Consider the following 6,585-nt stretch of genomic DNA (forward strand, 5'->3'; position numbering starts at 1 on the left):
CATAGATGTAGCTATGCTCTCCTGGGTAAGTAAATGAAACAAGCTCCAGTAAGCTTATATTTTTGAGTATGTACTGTATTGTATTATACTGTGTTATATGGACTGAAATTACGCACCTTTTTCAAACCATGAACCTGGGTGACAACATGTGATGCTGGTGCAGGACATGAGGCCTGCAAAGATACAATTATAGGCTAGCGAATTTGAAATATACAAGGGCCTATTTTACATTTTTATGATTAGTAGGCTGATGCAGGTATACCTTTCATAATATTTCTCCTAAATGTTGTGCGACATGCGTATTAGCCAACCTCCTCTTTCTCCATTGTTGCTTCATTGCTTCCTTGCTTTCAGCAGTTAGCCTAAATGTAATGTTTAGGTGTTCTGATCTTCATCATTGTAATGGCATGCTTGAATAATATAGGACTAGGATAGGATGCAGATTGAATGGTTACGGGTCTGAACAAATAACTGCTATAGCCTACCGCCATCCCGTGTTCTCAGTACGCCATCCCATCTGGTTTGCACTTAGTGGAACTATCATTTGTTTTTCAACAGGACAATGACCCAAAACACACCTCCAGTCAGTGTAAGGGCTATTTGACCAAGGAGTGTAATGGAGTGCTTCATCGGATGACCTGGCCTCCACAATCAGCCAACCTTAACCCAATTGAGATGGTTTGGGATGAGTTGGACTGCAGAGTGAAGGAAAAGCAGTTAACAAGTGCTCAGTATATGTGTGAAATCCTTCAAGACTCCTTGGTGAAATAGCCCTTACACAGCCTGGAGGTGTGTTTTGGGTCATTGTCCTGTTGAAAAACAAATGATAGTCCCACTAAGCTTAAACCAGATGGGATGGTGTATTGCTGCAGAATGCTGCGGTAGCCATAATGGTTAAATGTTCCTTGAATTCAAAATAAATCACAGACAGTTTCACCAGAAAATCACCCCCACACCATCACACCTCCTCCTCCATGCTTCATGGTGGGAACCTCACATGCGTAGGTCATCCGTTCACCTACTCTGCATCTCAGAAAGTCACGGCGGTTGGAGCCAAAAATCGCAAATTTGGACGCATCAGGCCGGCGTAATGTCCATTGCTCGTGTTTCTTGGCCCAAGCAAGTCTCTTCTTATTATTGGTGTCCTTTAGTAGTGGTTTCTTTGCAGCAATTCGACCATGGCCTGATTCACGCAGTCTCCTCTGAACAGTTGATGTTCGGATGTGTCTGTTACTTGAACACTTTGAAGTATTTATTTGGGCTGCAGGTGCAGTTAACTCTAATGAACTTGTCCTCTGCAGCAGAGGTAACTCTGGGTCTTCCCTTCCTGTGGCGGTCCTCATGAGAGCCAGTTTCATCATAGTGCTTGAGGGTTTTTGCGACTGCACTTAAATAAACTTTCAAAATGTTCCACATTGCCTGACCTTCATGTCTTAAAGTAATGATGGACTGTCATTTCTCTTTGCTTATTTGAGCTGTTGCATTCACTTGCATTCCAAGTGACTACTTTATGAAGCTGGTTGAGAGAATACCAATAGTGTGCAAAGCTGTGATCAAGGCAAAGGGTGGCTACTTTGAAGAATATAAAATATATTTTGATTTGTTTAACACTTTTTGGTTACAATATGATTCCATATGTGTTATTTCATAGTTTTGATGTCTTCACTAGTATTCTACCATGCAGGAAAAATAAAGAAAAACCCTTGAACGAGTAGGTGTGTCCAAACTTTTGACTGGTACTGTAGCTTGTTATCTATGCTGGTTGTTAGCTTGCATAACTGATATGTGTATAATTACAAGGGACACATGTTTTGTGGATAATATTTACATTTACAGTGGGTGAGCTCCATTCCTGACAGGCTGATCAGATTCAATGTCAACCTCAGAGGCTAATAAATCAGGATGCTGCCTTGTAGGCAGTTTCATAGGTTAAGCTCCTTGCAGGCAGATTAGCTGTCAGAGCTTTATAGGCTGATACATATAATCCAGAGTGGGTGAGCTCTATTCCTGGAAAGCTGGTCAGATTCAATAGCAGCCTTAGAGGTTGATAAATCAGGATGCTGCCTTCTAGGCTATTTCAAATGTACGGCCCCTTGCAGACAGCCTACGAGGCAGCCTCTGAGGCTGCAATAGAATCTGATCAGCCTGCCAGGAATAGAGCTCACCCAGTCTTGATCAGTGGGGGGGTGCGGGGGTAAAATAACTGGGGAAACCAAACCAGTAAAAAATACATATTGAAACCAATGTTGTGATAATTGCATTGTCTTCTCAACAACCCATTCCTTCATACGCCACCATGATATAAAATAAGGCAGAGACAACAAAAAGACAATAGTCACTCAGTGACGGAATAAATTAAAACTACACATATGTTTGATTCATCACAAAACCGGAGAACAACGTCTGTCCCGTGAATTCCACAAAGCAAATATTGCATGTAACAAGCAGTTAGGCCTACATGACCTACAGCATGGTCAAGCAAGTTAATGTTTTCAACAGTTTACTAAGGGCTCGTAAATTCACTCTGGCTATCTACTCCATTTTCAGAGCACTCTCATCTGAGTGTGCCAGAGCGTAGAATACCTTGAGTTTACTAACACGCAACATCCGTTGAATATGACCGGTGTCAGGAAACGTCGCCAAAAAACCCATAATTAAATTGTTGCCAGCAGCACAATTACCATCACTAACACTCTAGATAACATGAAAATAGCCTAACCAGCTCTGCTAGGGCGAGTAAAAGGGTCATAGTGAGGTGTCCGCTTGTTTGTGTCTGGGAGTAGCGAGCCAGCTTTAGCCAGTTAGCTTGGGTGCTTGACAGCCATTGAGAGGTCAGAATGCTCGGATCAGTGTTTGCGCGGAACACGCCGAGATCGAAAGGCTCTGAATTTACAAACAGACAATCTGATAACCCTCTGAATTTACGAACGACCAAAACCACACGCTGACACACTGGAGGTAATTTACAAACACACCCTAAACAACTTCTGATTTAGAACCACAGAGTTAACGCAAGTCAGCACAAAGACAACAGGAACACTGCCTCCTCTATTTCAGCACCCTTTCAACTTAAACATTTAACCAGTTAGAACCGAAACTTGGCATGGACATTTATCCTACAACACGCTTAAACTTTCGGTCTGGTAAAGATGTGGCATTAGTGATAATATCATACAGCCTGGCTCTTATTTATGTCTGGGAGGAGGTGTGTGTGTGTGTGTGTGTGTGTGTGTGTGTGTGTGTGTGTGTGTGTGTGTGTGTGTGTGTGTGTGTGTGTGTGTGTGTGTGTGTGTGTGTGTGTGTGTGTGTGTGATAAGGTTGATGATTGTGTGTCCAGTGTGTGTGTGATGGAAACATGTGTGTATATGTTATGTTATGTGAATTCTTCATGATGAAAGAGAGAGTGATAAGGTTGATGATTGTATAATACCTCCGCATCATATTTCTGACATCATCACTCCCTCCATTCATAAAAATACAGCTTTTATCCAGTAGGACAGAGATTAGGTGATACGGGGGTGATGGAAACATGCAATCTTCTGCATTACTCATGTATATGTTATGTTATGTGAATTCTTCATTATGAAATGTTTGCCCTAGCAGATAGCATCATATTTCTGTGTGTGTGTGTGATGGAAACATGTGTGTGTGTGTGAAATGTGTGTGTGTGTGTGTGTGTGTGTGTGTGTGTGTGTGTGTGTGTGTGTGTGTGTGTGTGTGTGTGTGTGTGTGTGTGTGTGTGTGTGTGTGTGTGTGTGTGTGTGTGTGAGCGCGCACGTACGTACGTCTTCCTGACACTGGTGGAGAAGTGTGATGCTATGACTCTCTCTGACATGGCAAGCTTGTTTTCACCCTGTCCACAAAAAAATCTAACCGTCTGGAGGTTGCTGTGGTGCGTGTCTGTCTGTCTGTGTGTGTGTGTAACAGATGCAGCTGTCTGACTGAGTGTGTGTGTGTGTGGGAGGGACTGCTCTGCCAGGGATTTTCTCGACACATTTACTTGCATCTTTTTAAAAAAGGCGGTAAAACCTTGAAAAAGGGAGCTTGATGAGAATTGGAATTTGTTAAAGAGCAGTTGAAAGTGGCACTCTGTGTAACACTCTCTTTCTTTGAACTGGATGAAGTACAGATTTTATGTTGCAAAAGAGATTGGAGGTTAGCAGTTGAGTACAGGAGATAGAGATCGGGACTCTGGTGTCGAGATCGGCAAGGATACTGATTTAACTCCTAGCTGGGTGTGAGGGAAGTGGTAAGAGGCAGACAAATGAGTCCCTGACCCTCCAACTCCAGCACCACATAAAAGATGACTTGTTACAGAAACCTTTACTAGAGAGAGAAACAGACTGGATCAAAGGCAACGACGCAGGGGATACCCCCAAGACTGTGACAAGGGGTGTGAGTAAAACTTGTTTGAGTCAATTAGCTGAATTATATCTAAAGTTGTTATTCCATTATAGCCAAATCAGCCAGCTCTTAGGTTGATCTGCATTTAATTATTTACATTAGAATATCTGTCTTCAGATTACACATTTGATCAATTCCTCAATCGCTTTTCAAAACTTTTAAGAAATACAAAATGGTAGTGTGATATGTGTGATATGCTGTGTTCCCAGTGCAACATAGAGCTGCCATCTCAGTTCCCCTTAAAGCCTCTTCATAACAAACTGATGACTGAGCCTGTGATGTCTCTTCAGAGTCATCCAGGCCTGTGCTGTGAAATGTTCCATACATACCCACATAGTAATGGCATGAAGGCACACACACACAATGATGTATATACATTCTCTGGAATTTAAATCTATGCATTTGCGTGTAGATGTGTTTTTAATGTAAATTAGATTGGTGGATTCAAATAAAAGTATTTCAAATGTGTGCGTGTGTGTGTGTGTGTGGGGGGGGTGCAGGGAGCGGATAGGCTGCTGCACCCATGGCAGTGAGAGTCACAGTAAATTAGTGTAATCATGAAAAGTGCTCATCGTGTCATGCACATAGTTACCTCATCCTCATGTCTCTCTCTCGCTCTCATTATTACTGTACAACCTCTCTCTCTCACCTCCTCTCATTACTTCTCCCTGATCCCTTTATAAGACCTCCATCTATCTCCCTCTGTCTCTCCCTCTCTCTGTCATATCTCCATCTATCTCCCTCTGTCTCTCCCTCTCTCTGTCATATCTCCATCTATCTCCCTCTGTCTCTCCCTGTCATATCTCCATCTATCTCCCTCTGTCTCTCCCTGTCATATCTCCATCTATCTCCCTCTGTCTCTCCCTCTCTCTGTCATATCTCCATCTATCTCCCTCTGTCTCTCCCTCTCTCTCATATCTCCATCTATCGCCCTCTGTCTCTCCCTCTCTCTGTCATATCTCCATCTATATCCCTCTGTCTCTCCCTCTCTCTGTCATATCTCCATCTATCTCCCTCTGTCTCTCCCTCTCTCTGTCATATCTCCATCTATATCCCTCTGTCTCTCCCTGTCATATCTCCATATCTCCATCTATCTCCCTCCCTGTCTATCTCCATCTATCTCCCTCTGTCTCTCTGTCATATCTCCATCTATCGCCCTCTGTCTCTCCCTCATATCTCCATCTCCCCTGTCATATCTCCATCTATCGCCCTCTGTCTCTCCCTCTCCCTGTCATATCTCCATCTATCCCTCTGTCTCTCACTCTGCCCTGTCATATCTCCATCTATCTCCCTCTGTCTCTCTCTCCCTGTCATATCTCCATCTATCTCCCTCTGTCTCTCCCTCTCTCTGTATCTCCATCTACTCTCCCTCTGTCTCTCCCTTGCCCTGTCTATCTCCATCCCTCTGTCTCCCTGTCATATCTCCATCTATCGCCCTCTGTCTCTCCCTCTCCCTGTCATATCTCCATCTATCGCCCTCTGTCTCTCCCTCTCTCTGTCATATCTCCATCTATCGCCCTCTGTCTCTCCCTCTCTCTGTCATATCTCCATCTATCTCCCTCTGTCTCTCCCTCTCTCTGTCATATCTCCATCTATATCCCTCTGTCTCTCCCTGTCATATCTCCATCTATCTCCCTCTGTCTCTCCCTTGCCCTGTCATATCTCCATCTATCTCCCTCTGTCTCTCCCTCTCTCTGTCATATCTCCATCTATATCCCTCTGTCTCTCCCTCTCCCTGTCATATCTCCATCTATATCCCTCTGTCTCTCCCTGTCATATCTCCATCTATCTCCCTCTGTCTGTCTCTCCCTCCCTCTGTCTCTCCCTCTCCCTGTCATATCTCCATCTATATCCCTCTGTCTCTCCCTCGCCCTGTCATATCTCCATCTCTCTTCCTCCTCTCTCTCTCTCTCCCCGTCTCTCTCTGTCATCTACTTGCCTCATCATGCTCTCCAAAGTCTCTACAGTAAACTGGTTCACCAGCAGTGTTTATTCGGATGCCAGTCACAGCCTACAGAGTATTAGTCAGCTCCTGCACACACAACACACGCACACACAGCCGCACAGACAATAAAGCTCAAGAGCTCAAGGCCTCTTTTGCTGCTATCACTGTGTGTGTGTGTGTGTGCGTCACAGCTCTTGGGATTCATGACATTCATATTTCCGCCTAGGAGCCAAGGT

The sequence above is a fragment of the Oncorhynchus tshawytscha genome, linkage group LG28 (genome assembly GCF_018296145.1).
Source record: "Oncorhynchus tshawytscha isolate Ot180627B linkage group LG28, Otsh_v2.0, whole genome shotgun sequence".
NCBI classification, from domain to species: Eukaryota; Metazoa; Chordata; class Actinopteri; order Salmoniformes; family Salmonidae; genus Oncorhynchus; species Oncorhynchus tshawytscha.